We start from the raw sequence: 17,412 nt of genomic DNA, 5'->3' as shown, positions 1-17,412 counted from the left end.
TTTGTCTATGCTTTTGATGGGCCTAGTGGGAGGCCAGTGACTGCTGGTCTAATGCATGAATTGGAAGGCATGGCTACTACTTTCTGCAGCTGAATAAAGCTTCACAGACTTTGGGGGCCTAGTCCCCTTGATAAGGCTGCTAATTCATTATTTTTTAAAGACAAAATAAGCACTGTTTTTCTAGGAAAAGGCATTGTAGCTTGAATTTACTAAGTTTGACAGCTTTTCTTAAATGCCTTCAAAACAAGGAGTTGCCAAAAACAAATACTTGAATTGCTGGCTTCCTCTTGAAAGGACATGAAATTAGTTTTTGGGCTTTGAAGTTTCTAGGGAGGAAGCCTGCCTTTGTGACATAACGGGAAAAGCAGTGGGTAGGGAGTCAGCCAAGATAGCAAGCCCGTGCTACCAACTGGTGCCTGAGGTTGGACAGCTCGCTCTAGGCTCTAAGTGTCAGGTTCATTGACAGAAGCACCCGGCCTGGTGATATGTGGGCTCCCCTTAAACCAGGGGTGGGGGATGTCCAGCCTGAAAAGTCATTTGGTCTGGCCCTGCCAAGGCATTAGGGGTGAATTAATTACGTGTTTGACCAAATAAAGCTGGCTTATTTTAAAGCTGATAATTTTGTATGGCCTGTGTATGATGTTATAAATGGCTCTTAGCAGAGAAAAAGTTCCCCACCCCTGCTAAACCATGAATTTCAGAAAGGAATCAACTGCACTTTCCATCTGAAGTTGGTAATCACCACTCTGTTGATCCATAAAAACTCACGTTGTATCTTCTGTTGCTTGGCTTTGGCCCAGCTGGAGGAGAAAGCAGAGGATGTTATCTGTGGCTCTAGATACAGGTTTGGAGTTGGAACTTGGAAATTTGAATGCACAGGCAGGCTGTGAGAATTGCCACTTGCAAAAATGCTAGTCAGTGTGAAATATACAGGCTGGGTGGTAAATGGTCTTGGACTTCCCTGCTTGCCCTGTCCCCTCTGTTATCTGTGTCTGAGTTTGTTTGTTTTATTCACTTGTTGCTTTCTGTTTTATAGCTCACACAATGAGTGAAATCATGTGGTCCTTGTCCTTTTCCATCTGACTTATTTCATTTGGACTCAAAAGTTCCACCCATGTTGTTGCAAATGTCAATATTTCATCCTTTCTTATGGCTGAGTAGTGTTCCATTGCATATACGTACCACAGCTTCTTTATCCAATCATCCATCCAAGGGCACTGAGGTTGTTTCCATGTCTTAGCTACTGTGAATAATGTTGTCATGAACATAGGAGTACATATATCTTTACAAATGAATGGTTTCAGATTTTTCAGATAGAGGCTCAGAAGGAGGGTTGCTGGGTCATATGGTAGCTCTAGTCTTAATTTTTTCAGGAGCCTCCATACTGTTTTCCATAATGGTTGTGCCAGCTCACATTCCTACCAGCAGTGTCTGAGGGTGCCTTTTGGACTCCTCTGTTTTTGTCACCTCTGCCTCCCTTCCTTACTCTTGCACATTTGGTAACAACATTGAGACTAATCCTTTCATTTTCGCTGTCATAGAACCCAGAGATGGATTGAAGAAAAAACAATTTGGTGAAGCCCGGGAGGTTTTCACTTTACAGCTCTGTTTGCTGTGTTTTCAGACACCGCTTAAGTAGCTGCTCACTCTTCCAAAGCCCAGTGTGTCTTACCTCACGGCCTGGCCACTTCTGTCCATATTGCCTTCCATCCACGTGGCCAGTGTTTGAGCTCTGCTGCAGCAGAGATAACAGACTCCCTTGATACCCATTTAAAACGTGTTATTTATTTATTTTTTAAATTTCAGAAGTAACATCTGTTTATTGTAGATAATCTGTGAGATGTAGAAAAATATAGAGAAAAGAATAAAAATCAACCACTGATAGTAAAGCAGGGGGGCTGACCCTCCTGAGGAGCTGGCCTGCATTCTGTTAGCAGCACTGAGATTCGGACTAGCCCCCCACAGACACAGGGATCAACAGGGGCTTATGCTCATATCTCGATATGGTTTGTGTTTAATCTACATTGAGCTTGAATCCTTCAGTCACTGAAACTTTCACTATTGACTTCTCTGTTTAACCCAAATGTGTGTTTATACATTAAGAGGCTTTTTTAAGTGTGATTAGTGGATTCACTCACTGCCATTGCCCTTTAAAGCTTCTTGAGCAAGTGATTTTCTTTCTGTGGAGTGAAAGGGAAATTACACCGCCTGCCCTTCTCCTCAGCCTTTCCCTCCGTGGAAATTCCCAGGCAGCCCAGTGGCCATGTGCGTGTGCCCTTGGCTATGCTCTGTGGAGCTCCATCGTGTGCCTTGCCCTGTTTCCTCTCTTGGCTCTTCTCCAGTTGGGGCCTTCCTGGAAGGGTTTTTTTCCTGCTTGGAATTTATTTTCATCTTCTTTCATTGGTTCCTTCTCCTCTGTCCTGTGAGCGTGTCCGAGAACAAGGACTGAGTAAGGAAGTCTTACCTAACTCCCAGGAGCAGATGGTCTTTTTGTGGCTGGGCTCATACCACTTCCCCCCAGTTGCTTGCTTGCTCTCTCTCTCTCAAATATGTTTTTTATTGATTTCAGAGAGGAAGGGAGAGGGAGAGAAAGGTAGAAACATCAATGATGAGAGAGAATTATTGATCGGCTTCCTCCTGTACACCCTACACTGGGGATCGAGCCTGCTACTTGGGCATGTGCCCTGACTGGGAATTGAACCATGACCTCTCGGTTCAGAGGTCGACGCTCAACTACTGAGCCACACCGGCCGGGCCCCCAGTTGCTCTCTCTTGACACCCTCCCCTATATTCCTACTTTTCAGCAAGCTGTATCATATCAAATTGAGGAATCAATTGGGTTTGGGTTCCACGTCTGCCTCTTTCTTGATCTGTGCATTTTTGAACCTTTATTTATCCATCAGTAGAATCTACTCCATATAAAGCTCATGAAAGAACTGTGTAAAGTTGTAAATTATTCTGCAGAGATTTTCTGGTTTCCAACTGTTCTTCCTTTCTTGGCACACAAGGTAGTAGCTCTAGATTTTATGTTGTTTTTGTTGAACTCTAATAGGTCCCTCAAGTAAATGGAGACAGATACCATATTTATGGATTGGAAGACTTAACATTGTTAAAATGTCTTCTCCCCAAATTTATCTAAAAGTTTCAATGTAGTCTTAATAAAAATCCCAGAAGGGTATTAAAAATGTTTTACTAAGACATCAGCAAGCTGATTTTAAAATTTACATGGAATTGCAGAGGTCTCAGAGTAAGCCAAGCCAAAAACAATGTTGGGAAAAAACGCACACACAAATACAGACATAGTTGGAGGGCTTACATGACCTGATTTCAAGATTTACTCTGAAGTGACAAAAATCAAGACAGTGTGGCATTGGTGTAAGGATAGACATCTGATCTATGGAACAGACTAGAGAGTCTAGAAATAGACTCACACATATATAGTCAATGGATTTTCATCAAAGTGGCCAAAGTAATTCAATGGAGAATGGGTGGACTTTTCAAAAAGAGATGCTAGAACAGTTGGGAATCTACATGGGGAAAAAAAAAAAAGGAACCTTGATCTTTAGGTTAAAGCCATATAAAATAACTTGAGATAGATTGCAGACTCAAAATAAAAGCCTGATTGTTCCTTTAGGCTATTTATTTATTATAACGGACATGAGGGAGAAGCAGTGTGCTAAGTGTTTTCTTTTTTGACTTTGGACCATTCTTGACACTGCCCACTTTTTGTTGGGTAATAAACAAACAAAGCCATATTTCTTGATGATACCCTCAGAGGATAGATTTGGGTTCTCCACTTGTCTTCCTCTCTTATTTGCAAGCAAATCTTACTTGATTTTACAATGCTCATAAAACGTTGTCTTAAATCTGGTTTACATTCACTTAAACAAACTTATTTTAAAATGTACTAGGAAATCCTGACATTTAAACAATCCTGTGGCATCATGTCAGTAAGCAAGGAACCCTTCTGTTTGCCAGTGTTCTTCCGGCAGCTCTGTCCTGAAGTTCCGCCCTCTGGAGCCCATCTGCCCTCTAACTGGGGTCCAGGATGGGGAGCGCAGCTGATGGGCGAGTCCTCAGCTCTGTAATTTATCTGGTGGCCCCAGGCTGGAGCACTTCCTGGACTTCTCAAAACTACAGTATTGGCTCTGATTCATTTTAGGCACAAACATTACATGTTCGGAGAAACTTCGAGTCTGTCTCCCTCTTCCACATGCTGGTTAAGGACTGCTTTGTAACGTAGGTCGGGAGCACATCAAGAAATTTACAACAGATGGGTGAGACAGGGTGAAGGAAGTTTTCCCTAAACCCATTCTGTGACATACAGTTTGACCGTGTCTGCATCTGTGGAGGAAGGGAAATCAGCTGCGGTGGGTAACCTGGCCTTGGTTGTTAGGTTAAACAAAGGTCATTGACTGACTTGAAGCTACTTACATGTTGACTAAGTTAATGACGGATCTAAGAACATTCTTTCCTTTTTTCTTATCTTTTATCAAGCAGGTATTTCATAAGCATGTACTTTTTGGCAGGCTCTATCCTAGACGCGGGGAAAACCATTATGAACGAGACCTGTGGAGATCCAGCCCTAATGGAGTCTACACTCCAGGGGAAGAGGCTTCCTGGCACTTTTCTTGCTTGTCTCTTTCCTCAAAGGCTCTGCTCATGTCTAGCCAACCGTGGCCTCTCCAGGAGGAAGGGACCTCTCTGTCCTCTGAGAGCATTTGTGTGTGTGACAGGTTCTGAGTGTGGCAGTTGTCACAGTACATAATCGAGTGGCCGTTTGTGAAAAGGCTTAGGCTCCCCTCCAGAACACTGGACCGTGTCACACCTTTTCCGGGTGTGGTGAGGGGGCGAAAGTGAGGAGACTCCAGGGGTGCCTTCTAAGTAGGAGATGTTCAGCAAATATTTATGGAGCAAATTCACATCTGCCTGGGATAATCACATGAGTCGTACTGCGAACACCCACTGGAATCCAACTCTTCAGACTAACATTGTGAATTCCTGGGAACGAGGTAAGATGAGAGCCCTCCTGCCAGGGGGGCCTTCAGTTCATTTCTGGAGCATTCTGACTATGCAGGCTCTCCCAGAGGTGGGGGGAGTCTGAAATTGGCAGTGTGTCTCAAACAGGCGACATTGTCTCATGACCTTTCCCTGGGGTCTTGCATACTTTGATATGACAGAAACAGGCATTGCTCTGAAGTTATAAATAACTGTGCAACTTGAGAGTTGCACTCCAGGGCCCCCAGTTAAAACAGCTGATTCCACTCCTACCATAGAGCAGAAAAACATTTTTTTGAAATCATGTGTGAGCAGAATGGCTTTCAGACAGGAAATTAATCTTCCTAGGAATTATACCAGGAAAGCAGAATGCTTCCTCTTTCACCCCCCCCCGCCCCCCTTTATGGTTTGTGTTTGTCACTTTAGCATATGTGAAATGAATGAATTACACATTATTGTTTGTATTTACCTGTGACAGTTAAATAGCTTTACTTCTTTTTAGCTTAAAAACACTTGCTGGGCTATTTTAAGTGCTTTAAGAGTTAGCAGGAACCTTAAAAACCATTTAATCCAGTGTTTCCCAAAGAACTAATCCCTGAATTGGTCTAAAAGTCAACAGGAGAAAAATAAAATATTTTTATTACAATAAATTTATTTAAAGAATTGCCTTTTATTGAAAGATATTATCCTTCCTACTTTTTTCAGTTTCAAAGTGGCTGTTTTATTAAAAATGATGGTTTGTGGTGTGTTTTTTTCAAGGTGAGGAGGACATTGAAGACTGAGTTCTCAGACATCCAGTTAGGGAGGGTGGGCTTTTCTGCTGTAGAATACCGAAGTCTGGTAACCACTCACCTGATGGAAAACCCCATTTGATGCTTGAGTTGTCTTCCTCCTGTTACCAAGTCCCCATCGAGTAGGGGTGCTCCTATTGTGAGCCCTCCACCCCCCCGCCCCTGCTGCTCTGTTAGGCTGCCATGGCTAAGGCTGTGGAAGACTTGGTGTTCTGCCGAACTTTCATAGTCATGACCCAGCAAATACCTGGGAGACAGAGCACAGGTGGGTGGGGCCATGCAGGTAGGGCTTTGGGTCAACCGATGATTTCCGTGGCCAAAGCAGAAGTGCCCATGAGCATGTGTTATTGCTACGAGTTAATTGTGTGGTAATTAAATGCTAATGTGGTTGATCAGAGGAAGTGTGTAATTGAAGCATAATAAAATATGACATGCTTGGTAAGCAATTGAGTTGTCTTCCCAAGGATATAGGCAGCAGTGGGCAGGAGAAGCACAGATGTCTTTAGCAAGCTGGGTTTTTTTTGGCACAGTTTTGTGCTGTTGTCTTCAAAAGAAGATACATAAGGTATTTCTCTTAAAGATAAAAGTCCAAATCCTGTATCTACCACACGTGAAAACCAGATTCATAATTTTGTATAAAATAGTCTTTATTTTATAGTATTTTATTTTTGACAGAATATTTACTTGTTATCCTTGGTAAAATTTTTAGGTGGTTTTTTTTCTGTAGATATTTTGACTTCTCTATTTTTTCATACTTTTTATTTAATGAGGGAATCTCTAAGAGTAGGATTCCCTATAAGTTCTCCACAGTGGCTCTCTGAATAAGCCTTAATTGGTATGTTAGGTAGAGATAAATAAGTATACCATTAATCGTGGTGATAAATTTAAGTATATGATGTTTTCTTCTAGATGAGTGAATATTAAAGCCCTATAGGTGATCAGTGAAGCAAATCTATATTTTTAATAGGCAATATGAAATAAAAGGACCAAAGTGTGAATCAAGTTGAAAAGAAATATATGGAAATGAAGTTTATTTATTAGAAAAGTAACTTAACTTTGAGTGAATAAGTAAAATTTTCATAACTTAGGTTATTATCTTAAAATCTCCTTGAAAATATGGGTCCAAACTTTCAGTTAGTGTGAAATTATTTTAGACTCATATTTTCCTATTTAGACTTTTTTCTGTAACGTTACTTTTAGACCAGTTATGGTCTGTATATAACCATTACTTACCTCTTCCTTCTGTGAATAGAATAACAATCTACTACTTCTAATCAGTATTCTTTATTTAGCATTCTTATACATACATGTGATGGTAAGTGAACACTTTTGTGGATGGATTTACCATAAATTAGGCTCTATCTAATCTCACGTTCTTACTCATTTGGCCTTCCTAACAACCCTATGGGCTAGATACTGTTCTTATCTCCATTTTATAGATAAAGAAACTAAACTACCAAGTACTGGAACCAGAATTTGAACCAAGGGAGTCTGGCTTTAGGATTTCAGAGCTTACCGATTACCCTACATTGCCTGTCTGCATATGCTGGTCATGATGACAGTGGTGGCCTTGGAGTGGATCAGTATCTTGGAATGGCTGATGAACGAAAATAGATTGGCTTTTCTGTAAGAACTAGAGGCTCAATGTACGAAATTTGTGCAAGAGTAGGCCTTCTTTCCCCCGGGTGCTGGCATCAGCTTCCCTCTGGCACCTGTGACCCGGGCTTCGTCTGGAAGGACGTCCAGTCTAATTAGCATGTTATGCTTTTATTATTATTATGGATTACCTTTGTTTTGAAAAAAAATAATGTATGTTATTACCTCAGTTCAGATAGAGAGCCTATTTGTTTAGTCAATTGTGAATAACAGCATTTGTTGCATGTGATTCCATTGATCACGCTCCATTTGTTATTTATTTTATACATTTCTATCTTGTGATAATAGCAAATACAACTCAATTGCTTACATATTTAGTAGGCACCTTCAGTCTCTGTGACTTAGCAAACATTCAAGGTTCTTCCAATAGAGTCTACATTCCAAAGACTGATTCGTCTTGGATTCCATTTCAGACACAGCATCCGGGTGTTGAGTGTACACCCACACTTGTATCCTTGGCTTCTTTTTACCTGAACTGCACATGCTCTGCTAAGTCTGGTCCTCTGGGCTCTACCCAGTTAGCATCTCACTGATCCAGAGATGAAAGGGGGTGTGGGCTTGGTAGGTCTTGGCCTTCCACAGCCTCATTTACCAGCAGGACCACTGATTTTTGGGGTGGGGGTGGGGGTGGGGGCTGGCTTGCTGGGTCACGTGCCTTTCTGGAAGTGTCTCCTCCCACTCTGCCTGTTACTGCTGGGGTTTCGAGGGGTGGAGAGAGAGAGAGAGAGAGAGAGAGAGAGAAAGAAAGAGAAAGAGACCAGTGGCTTTTGATCCAGTGTCCACATTCTGTTGTTTCTTTCTTTTTTTTTTTTTTTCTTTTTTAAATATATTTTATTGATTTTTCACAGAGAAGAAGGGAGAGAGATAGATAGTCAGAAACATCGATGGGAGAGAAACATCTATCAGCTGCCTTCTGCACATCTCCCACTGGGGATGTGCCCGCAACCCAGGTACATGCCCTTGACCGGAATCGAACCTGGGACCTTTCAGTCCGTAGGCCGACGCTCTATCCACTGAGCCAAACCGGTTTCGGCAATTCTGTTGTTTCTCAATCAGAAAAGGAAACATTAAGGTTGATGTTTGGATAGGGACACTAGTTTCAAATTCTGTATTTAAAAATCTTATTTTTGTAAGCCATGTGAAACAAAATATTCTTAATACATAGGAAAAGTTTTAAGGTTGAGAACCCTCCTAATAGTCTTATTTTCTCATTCTTTTTTATGTTATCACTGGCAGCTTTAGTTAAGCACCTTTTCCAAAATGAGCTGTTAAGATGTGGTCCAAGGGCCCCCAATGGACTGTTTCAGTGTCACTGCTCATGACAGGTGCTGCCAGCCCCTCGGGGTCAGCACTGGGAGTCCCCCAGAGCGCACTGTCTCCTCAAGGGCTCAGGGCAGTGGGTCCTGTGATGTAGTGACCCAGAGGGTGGGAGCCCTGGGCTTTGGGGTGGGTCAGACTTGGGTGCAGGTAGTTTCTTAAACTGTAAAATGGGGACATACTGAGGCTTACCTTGTGCAAGAGTTAAGGTAATGTAGGTAATGATATGCTATACGAATGGGTATATTATGACAGTAATACATGGATCTTGCCTGACACATAGTAAGACACATCACTTCGCATGCGATTTAATTTGTAAGTTATGGTTGTTGTCATTTGGGGTCCTACATGGAACCTCTGTTTCTTTTTCCCCACTAATCCATGCCTCGTGGTGTTTTGCCTGCCCCAGGGATGTGCTGTGGTTACGTGTCCTGTAGTTGGCAGCTGTAGGGTGGACTGTGTCTGGTAACCATGCAGTGCCCCGTCTCTGCCCCCTGGGTCCCTACAGGCCCTTAGGACAATACTCAGAGAATTAATAAAATGTGTTTTATGGATGTGAAAGAAGACAACCTCCAGCAAATCCAAATTCCTGGTATAAAGTGGTACCTGGTGTGAAGTGCCCCTTCCTATGTCCAGAAAAGGAAGCGCTTTGAGAATGAAGTGTAAAAGGTAAAATGCACAGATTTTGCCTTGGCTGCTTGGCCCCAAGTATGTGTGCTTGCAATTCTAAAGCACGTTGACTACAGCTTCCTGCGGCACTAGAGGGATTTCTCTTTATTGTGTGCGTCCATAGCCTGCTGAGTGCCAGGCTCTGCAGTCAGTCCTCCTTCCGTCCTCAGTTTGGAGCGACCTCCAGCCCCTGACCCCTCCTGTGGTTGTGCTGTTCCAGGAGGGTGATTAGGGCACGAGGAGGCGGCCGCTAGCAGCACCTGGTGTCAGTGCATATGCACATGGTAGAAGTACAGGCATTGGGGCGTTAGCCTGCTTTTTGTGTTTTGGAATGTTTCTAAGTTAAAGAAGAAGAGATGCTAGGCATTGCCTATGCTTTACTACGAAAAATTCAACATTCATCCTCAAAAGGGCTGGGCCTCGTTCCAGACTGTCCACTGAAGGCTTGTGAAAACTTCTTTGAATTCTCCTTTTTTTTTTTTTTTTTTTTTACAGCTATTTGGGTTTTACATCCCATCCCATAATGCATTTTATCTGTTTAAATGTAAGAATATTTTTCTTCCCGAATGTTAGAGGAGGATTGACTTGCCTGAAAGAGATGCATCTCTCAGCTTCCCTAACCGCCGTGTACCCCTGGGGGGTGCCCCCTGGGAGAAGGAGAGTCCTCTCTGCTTTGACAGAAGGATGTTTTGTGGGAGCTGTAGCCATGCTTTGAGGAGTTCACCCCTGAATGTTAAGGATTAATTCTAATTTTATTGATTAACCTCTATGGAATTTCTAGGAATTGATGGATCTAACTCGGGATGAAGCTATTAGTGTTCAAACCGATCTCTTGAGCCAGGGTGGAATGAGCAGCCCCATCTTCCTAGATTTTCTTGTCTTTAGTTAAAAAATAGGCCTTTTATGTGCCTTCAGATGGTCTTTTTCGAGTGTTTTTCTGAGAAGCCACCATTATAAACCAGCAGTGACCTGCTGGTTCTTTGCCTCTCCATACAGGGCTGTGACTTAAACTCCTTTGTGTGGTGGCCTGGGATTCAGCGTCCAGCTCTGGCCCATGCCCACAGGTACACCCTCACTGACCACCAGGCTCTCGGCCTGGGTCAGAACGAGGGGCGGAGAAGCCTGAGATGAGTACAGTGTGCTCGAATACTTTACACACTTACCATGGTGCACATTCATATAGCCCCTTGATGTCACTGCATGGTGTGGGTCTGTCATGACAGTGGGAAATTTTAGTCTTTTAATGGAGAAATGCCTACATTTCACTGAAAACATCATTTCCGGGGCCCTCTGGCTGACTTTGTTCCGTCTCTTCTCCTTGAGTGTCACATTTCTGGGCCTCTCTTGGTTCAGAAATGTCTCCTGGCTGAACAAAAATCTCATTTTGTTTTCTATGTTTAAACTTTCCTTTATCCTTGATAACATACTGATACCAAGTAGCCTGGTAACTCTTTCTAAAAAGACCCCATAAGTGTCACAGACCCAGGATGCTGTAGAGGCTTCCCTAACTGAATCAGCCCCTCTGCTTCCCGTCAGGATGTTTATTGGTTCACTTAACAAGTAAAGATAACTGCTCAGAGGCAGGAGTGTTTCTTTCAGATTTTCTTTCTTCTAGAGGATGGCTTCTGAAGTTTGTAATTGGATTAACTTGGGGACAGAGCCAACTATTGATCATTCTTGAGTTCCCCTTGCGTTAGGTAAATAAACAAAATTAGGGGATATCTGTTTCTCTGTGATTTGACCACAGTATCTCTGTTTCTTGGAAGGAGAAACCGTCCTCTAAAACTCCCCCATGTGGCACTGCGTTTGGGTCACAGTGTTCGGGAAAGAGCACTGCACGGACCTTTGCAGACCTACATTGCTGTTCTCTGCTGCTGGGATTGGTAACATCTGGTTCCCATTCACCTCCCTCGTAAAACTGAACACTGTCTTTCTCAAATCCTCCGCTTCCAGCCCTCATTTCAAGACCCTTCATTATGGGCTACATGTTTATCCCCCCAAAATCATTATGTTGCAAACCTAAGTGATGGTATCAGGAGGTAGGCCTTTGGGAGGTGATTCGATCATGAGTGTGGAGCCCTCAAGAACGAGAGAAGAGACCTTACTGGGCCCTCTCCCTGCTTCCACCATGTGAAGACACAAGCAAGAACATGGCCATTATGAACTAGGAAGCAGAACTTCACTAGACACGAAATCTGCTGGTGCCTTGATCTTGGACTTGCAGCCTCCAGAACCTGGGTTTACTTCTGCTCCTGTTCCTGAGTTGTATGCCCACCAACGGGTCATTTAACCTCTTCGTACCTCATCTGTGAAATGGTTCATCACTCTTACTCTGTAGGGTGATTGTGAAAATGACAAATGGCTTGGGTCAGACATACAAGGGGCCTAGCAGAGTGTCCCATACATGGGAAGCACATCGTAAATGCCAATTCCTCCCTAGTCCCCAGTCCTCGTGGGGTCTAGAAGAAGGTCTGTGTGAAACCAGTGCTCAGTAAACACTGATTGTTAAATCCCCCCAGAGCCTATATAGTATATTGCACCTACAGAATAAATCGGCATAAAACCCTATAGCCCGGTCTGTGGGAGCTATGACTCAGGCCCTGTTTCATTGATTTCTATCTTTAGTGGGGGCAGAGAATGTTCCAGACCTCTTACACGTTAATCCCTTCTCCCCCTGCCCCCATTGAAACAAAAGAGAAAAACAACTCCTTGTTAGGAAGCGGGCAGAAACCCCAGTATTACTTTTCCTATAATTTGGAAAACATACCTTTCTACTTCCTCGCTTAGATTATGTGCACAGCACACACAGTGACTTGCCCCATTCCCTCTTGTCACAAATCTCTTGAAAGCTACTAGCTCAATATGCACACAGCCCCAACTTTTCTTCGTTATTTTCAGTAATTAATTTCCCAGAGGCTCTTGTATTACCTGAGAGCAAAACTTTTGAATAGACTGTGAACGAGGTTTTGCCTGATTTCATTATGTCAGTAGAAGTATGAAAAAAATAACCCTAAAACTTCTCCCATTGTGTCAGTGAAATATAATTCTGTTCAAAAGGTCAAATGTATGTGATGCCTTCAAGAAGACTCCCAGTGGTCTCCCTTTAAAAGTAGGCATGATATGTTTTGAGCAAAGTGTTAATGTGTTTTATTTTTTTTTCCCCTCAAAGGCCTTTCATAACTTGTATTGGACAGAGAAGGTTGTCTAAGAGTGGTAATTAATTCAGAGCAGTCATTAGCATGGAAACACAATCTGACCTTCAAGTACCTTTGAAGAAATGTTAGCAGTGCATGGACATTGACATGTGACAGAGAGAAGAACAAGGAAGTTGTACCAGTCAATTTGATGGATTATTTCAAAATACGGAAAGTAAGTCTGTGTCAGGTTGTGATTATAACTGAAGTGTTAAAGACTCAGAGAGTTATAAGTTGCATCTAATCTCTCAGAAGCCCGTAAGTGAGTATTCAAGAGATATCGTCACTAAATAATTGGCATAGCTAATGAGAAGAGTTAAATCAGCTTCTATCTTTATCTTGTTGGGGTGTGGAATTAACAAGCTGGGAAAGGGAAAACTTTCCTGGAAGAAAGTGAATGAGCAAGCTGGGTTTCTCTTACATGCCTCATGGACACGAAGGAGAGCAGAAATGTAAGTGTTTAACGTTTTGGCAGGAGGCGTTGGTGTGTGCAAAGTTACAGACTTTGGATGTTGGAGCACCTGTGACTTTGAACTCCCTGCCCACCTCAGATTCCTTATCTGTGCCCTGATGCTGCCCAGCTAGAGAAGATCTCAGGCCCATGCTAATGCTAAGATTTTTATCACTTCTAGTCCTCTGATTTTTGTCATTTTCTGTGTAAATCTATGTGGTAGATGGCTGTCTCCAGTGAAAACATTTATTGTATGTAGTTAGCCAGTGCTGTTAGCTCAGCACCCTGTGTGAGATGCATCCATGCCATTGATGGCCACATTTGTTCGTTTTTATTGCTGTGTAGTAACCAGTTGTGTGAACACACTATAATTTACCCATTTTACTGTCAGTGAAAATTGGCAGCTTCCAGACTTTCGCCAAACAGCCAGCAACTATGCTGTTGTTTTCGGGTGCACCTGCGCACAGGAATTTTAAGCGTTCTCTTCCCCTTTTGAGCTATAACTACTGCAGGGTCCTCTTATTTGCCGAGGTTAGTAAACTTTCGGATGCGTATCCTCACTTACGGAAGGAGTGCTAGGAGGTTTGCAGGGTTGCTGCTTGCATGGACATCCTCAGGCTATCTGTGTAGACATGCTACCAGGGACTAAGTGACCCGTGTTATGGAGAGAACACCATATGGTTTCCGGGCTTTTATTTTATCTTGGTTTTCACTGCGTGTGCACACGTTTGTTTGTGTTTTATATCAGACTCCCATGAATTCCCTTGGCAGCGGAGAGATCCTAAAGTATAAATACTTCCAGCAGAGCATGCTGGCCATTCCTCTCGCAGGCGTCTGCCTTTCCTTTGTGCACACACCAGCGGTGACATGTCCCTCCCATGCAGTGCCTGACTGAAACCCATGCTGGACAATGGCCTATTCCACAGGACCCCGAGTGGGGAGGGGCAGCCCCGATATAACACGGCTGTGACCCAGAGGCTGCCGGCCGACAGCTGTGCGGGCGAATCCCCAGACTGAAGACATTGAGAACGAGACTCCTTGAGGCTTGTCCAATCCAACCGTCTCCTTTTAGGGATGGAGATGTGGGTGTAGAGAGGTATAGTGACCTGTCCAAGTAGAATCCATGTCTGTTCATGTTGCAGCTCGTCCTAAATTATTGATGGACTGAGGGTACGGCAGTATTGAAAGAGGGCTTGACGTGCTCACAATTTATTATCGGTTCTGAGCAGTGAGAGCTTTGAAATTAGTTCCAGAATATGTGATTTTCTGTTCTCTCTTCTTGGCGAGTGACACACAGCATCCTCCCCTCGTTGGTTTATGTTCTGGGTGTTGTCATGTGGGCTGGCGGTTTATTTTTGTCCTCAGCACATCGCCCTGGCATCTAGTTAGGAGCTGTGCTGCTTTGCCTGAAGAATTCTAAATTTCACTTGAGACTTGTTTTGACTACAAATAAGAGAAAATTGATGTCAGACGAGGGAGCGCATTCACTGTATGGAACTGTCAGTGACCTATAATTACCCCAAGTACTTGGATTTCAACTTTGGGTGCGTGCTCGCTTCTAGGCAGCTGCTACAGCCTCGGTTTCCCTTTCTGCCCCTTTTGTTTCTTCCCAGGGCTGAAGGCCTGGGGTCCTTCTGCCTTTGGCACAGTCTATGCCTGCCTTGCTTCCATGGACGGAAGCTCTGAGAGGCAGGAGATCAATCATAGCACTCACTATTCAGTCGCTTGTGCTGTGCAGTCATTCTCAGTAGTGTGCCTAGCATCACTTGGATAGCAGAGAGGTGTTTTTGAGCTGCGTGTGTGACACGATTTCAGGTAGGAGATGAGGTAAGCAATTGCATGGTAAAGAGGCAGAATTTTATTTCGGTAAACTCGATCCTGAGTTTTCTTGCAAAGGCGTAGGCGAAGAGAGAGGAGGGAAACCGATTTCTGTTGGGCCATCAAGTCGTGGTATTTCTCTAACTGCTGCTGGAGGTTGGGAGACAATGCGGAACCACTCCTTCCCGTTCATCATGGGGGCATCTCCTCACTGGCGCTGCCCCACTGAAGATCATGGATGCAGATGAATGCGCTAAGTAGATTTCAGTGGAGGGTGGACATTATTGCAGCCAAGGACAGAGCGAGTTGTGTTACTAAGTCAGAGCAGGCTGACCACGCCCTCTCCTGTTCTGCACCTCCAGTTCACCCCCTTTCTGTGCCTGTGCCTTTTCTCTCATAGTCTGTCTGTCTGTCCCTCTTTACTGCTCCCCAGATTCACCCCGCTCCATTTGTCCTGCCATTTCCTTTATACCCCAAACCGCTGTTAACAGAAAATCACAGGAAAGTTTGAAATATTTGTGTTATTTGGGGGTTGGGGGGGAGTGACATTTCATGTTTTTGTTTGAAAAATGGCTGAGTTAAATCCATATAGAAAGAAACAAAGAAATGCCAGGCAAAATCATTCCTGATTTTCCTTTCGATTTGTTAGGGGTTGTGGTTGTTCATCTCCATTTCCTTTTGTAGGACCCTGGAGAAAAATGAGGTGGTGATTGTTGTTTGGTAATGAATTTGAATAATTACCCCCCACTCCAACATTTTTATTTTGTGCCTATTTATTGTGTGTGTGTGTGTGTGTTTTTTATAGCAAACATAACTTTGCCCTAGAGATTGTTGAGTACTTTACTTATATTGTAAGTCAAACATACTGTTAATGTTGTTATAAGAGAATTAGGATCTTCATATCCTACCAACATTATTCACTCTGAAAAACGAACATACTAACTCTTCTGCAGAACATACCGATTTGATGGTACAAAGGTTTGCTGGACCCGTTGAATAAATTTTTCTTCCTCCCTTCCCCTTTCTTTTTGTTAATAAAACAATTAAGAGACTCAAAAGACTTGTCCTAGCTCTCCTACTTTTTTCATATCCCTGAAGTAATTCTATATTACTTCAACTATTGAAACCTTAGTTTTGTCATCTTAAAAATGGGAGTAGTGATTTTACCTGTCCATCAGGTTTGCTGGGTGGAGTGAGAAGGTATATAAGGCACCTACTTCAGGCCTAGCACATAATGAATACTCAATAAATGTTGGCTAGCAGGACTCCTTTTTAGTTACTTGTGCCTAAGGCAGGAAAGGAGCGCAGGGCTTGGAGAGGTGGGAAGAGCATAGCTTTTGAAGACAAACAGACTTAGGTTCAGATTTCAGGTCCCTAGCATATGCTGGGAAAAACAGAAGGCAGCAGGGAAAGAGGGAGGTCAAGGGTGAGATGGACTGACTCCATAAAAGAAGCCACAGGCGTGAGTAGTACTGTTGAGGGCAGGACATGGTGGACATCACTCATCCATAGGGTCGCCATAGTTGGAGCCAACTCAATGGCATATAACCCACACAGACAACATATGATGTTAGATAAGATTTTAAACTTGTCTGGACCTTAGGTTCTTCAACTGAAAATCAGATTCCTATCTGCCTCTTCAGAGTGTTTGGAGGACTAAATGGGATAAAGCATGAAAAATTATGGTGTACTAACTGTTAGTGTTGCCTTTTTAGTGTGGGATAGAAGTATAATGCTAAAGGAATAGATAATATTTAAAATTTATTGAGCACTTATATGTACCACACAGAGTTCTAAGTGTGGCCGGAAGTATTAACTTATTTAAGCTTCAGAACAAATGTAAGTATAGTTTACTACTATTCCCATTTTATTGATAAAGAAACTGAGGCACTAAATGGTTAAGCAATTTGGATGTGGCTGCTTACACCCTTATTTTAAGCTGCATCCCTAGTGGTTCATAAATGAGACACTGAGGGACTTTGCTTCCTGTGCCTTTTCAATATAAATCATTAGCAGGAGATGATGACAACATATTAAATAAGCTTAACCCTGGAAATTCTGGGCTTGTGTGGGAGGCAGCCAATTGATGTGACTCTCTCATATTGCTGTTTCTCTCTCTCTCTGTCTCTCCCCCTCCCTTCCACTCTCTAAAAAATCAATGGAAAAAATATCCTTGGATGAGCATTAACAACAGCAACAATAATAAAAGTATATGAATCTAGCTATTTTAGACATTGCACTTACCAGCAGGGTTGGATGGTACAGACTTGGACAAATAAGCTGCCATTCACAGCCTGTCTCCTTGTTCATAAAGTGGGTTTGAAATAGCCATCTCATAGAAAAGTTGTGAAGAACAAGCTGGTGATACAGGCAAAGAGTTAGACTTGTACCTGGCATGCAGCAGGTGTTCAATTAATGGTAGTTGTCATTTGCATGGAAAATGCTTGAAGTAATGTTTGTCTGACTAGTCACGGGGTTATTTTGGTGCATGTGGGGAACAGGGATGGAATTAGGTTTG

The 17,412-nt window shown here is 43.0% G+C and overlaps 1 protein-coding gene across 4 annotated transcripts in view; it reads left to right on the top strand.

Annotated features, from left to right (window-relative positions):
- TLN2 (talin 2) overlaps positions 1-17,412 on the top strand; it is a 421,578-nt gene that overhangs the window by 99,627 nt on the left and 304,539 nt on the right. Inside the window, exon 1 of one of the 4 annotated variants that reach the window (XM_070421582.1) lies at positions 4,914-5,012. The exons of the other annotated variants lie outside the window; for them this stretch is intronic. The gene's annotated coding sequence lies outside the window, so the exon portion shown is untranslated. Of the gene's footprint in view, positions 1-4,913; positions 5,013-17,412 lie in introns of those variants that run through there. 4 annotated transcript variants of the gene reach the window in all.

The sequence above is a fragment of the Myotis yumanensis genome, unplaced genomic scaffold (assembly GCF_028538775.1).
Source record: "Myotis yumanensis isolate MYYU_CA2020_CCGP unplaced genomic scaffold, mMyoYum1.0.hap1 SCAF_1, whole genome shotgun sequence".
NCBI classification, from domain to species: domain Eukaryota; kingdom Metazoa; phylum Chordata; class Mammalia; order Chiroptera; family Vespertilionidae; genus Myotis; species Myotis yumanensis.
This window is presented reverse-complemented; position numbering and strand designations above follow the sequence as displayed.